Source organism: Alligator sinensis, unplaced genomic scaffold, assembly GCF_000455745.1.
Source record: "Alligator sinensis unplaced genomic scaffold, ASM45574v1 scaffold1031_1, whole genome shotgun sequence".
Lineage (NCBI taxonomy): Eukaryota > Metazoa > Chordata > Crocodylia > Alligatoridae > Alligator > Alligator sinensis.
The window spans coordinates 133,541-135,208 of NW_005842167.1; positions in this window are offsets into that span (position 1 = coordinate 133,541).

Consider the following 1,668-nt stretch of genomic DNA (forward strand, 5'->3'; position numbering starts at 1 on the left):
GGGTGACCACCAGCATCTGGGGGAACATTTGTTCACCAGAGTGCCCCAAGGGATGACGAGGTCGAATGGTCACAAACTACTTCAAGATCGTTTCAGGCTGGACATAAGGAAGAACTTCTTTACTGTCCGAGCCCCCAAGGTCTGGAACAGCTTGAGAGAGTCCAGAGAAGAGCCACGCGCATGATCAGAGGTCAGGGAAGCAGACCCTACGATGACAGGCTGAGAGCCTTGGGACTCTTTAGCCTGGAAAAGCACAGGCTCAGGGGTGATCTGATGGCCACCTATAAGTTTATCAGGGGTGACCACCAGTATCTGGGGGAACGTTTGTTCATCAGAGTGCCCCAGGGGATGATGACTAGGTCGAATGGTCACAAACTACTACAAGACCGTTTCAGGCTGGACATAAGGAAGAATTTCTTTACTGCCCGAGCCCCCAAGGTCTGGAACAGCCTGCCACTGGAGGTGGTTCAAGCGCCAACATTGAACACCTTCAAGATGAAACTGCATGCTTATCTTGGTGGGATCCTACGACCCCAGCTGACTTCCTGCCCTTTGGGCAGAGGGCTGGACTCGATGATCTTCCGAGGTCCCTTCCAGCCCTAATGTCTATGAAATCTATGAAATCTATGAAACCCTCTCACAGGCATAGTTATTGGCAGAGAACTGTAGCTCATGCATGAAACAGCAAGCAAAATGCTGGTAGTATCTTGGCGAGACTTGTAATGTGGAAACAACATTTTGGATAAATAGAAATGTTCCAAAAGACCAAGACAGACTTGGTTTAAATTTCCTGATTTACTCTAAGTGCCCTAGGTTAGGTTGGGACTGAACAGAATAAGTGTTAGGCTTTCACATCTCTATGTATCTGACAACACCATGGACAATGGTTTGACCCCTTCATTTCTGATGAGAGCCAGTTCCCATGTTATGCACATGGATTATTGATAGAGAAGATGCTGAATGGAAAAATTGAAGAAAATAGGAAAATTAGACTGGAAATCTACAAACTGGTATGGGGATTCAGAGTCAGGTGATACTGTCTAAGCTATATTTATGCTTTTTTTTAAACATAAGATTCCAATTTTGCAGGGTCCCCTTAATTAACATATAAACACTATATTTGCAGTGCTATTTTGTGAAAGGAGGGGGAAAAGGAGAGAAAAAATTGGAAGCCTGCAAATAGGTAACTTACATCAGAAAACTACCAGGAAGGTAGAAGACCTATATCAACAGCAATAGTTCATACAGTATTATACATAGTATGGGACCTGTAGGGCGCATCCACACATGCAAGCACATGCACTTGCAGCAGCTCAAATAGAAGCAGTGCAAATTTGTGCTGGGGTTTTTTGCCTCAGCACACGTGCTCAGACATGCACTTTGTTGTGGAGCAAACTATGCCACTTGGGGCAAAATAACCCTGCCTGGCTCCTCCTGGATCTTCAGCCAGGGGGAGCTAGAGCCCGGGGCCAGTACCTGTGCTGTCCCCAGCAGTATAAAAAGCTTCCCTGTCCTGGCCCCAGCAGTATAAAAGCCACCCTAGCAAGTAGTTCAGGGCTACTAGCTCTCAGGAGCTTCTGGGGCTCTGCCAATTGGTACCTGGAGACACTACCCCTTGTGCCAGCTGGACTGCTGAAGCAGCCCTGAGAGTTCCCTGCACCCTCTACC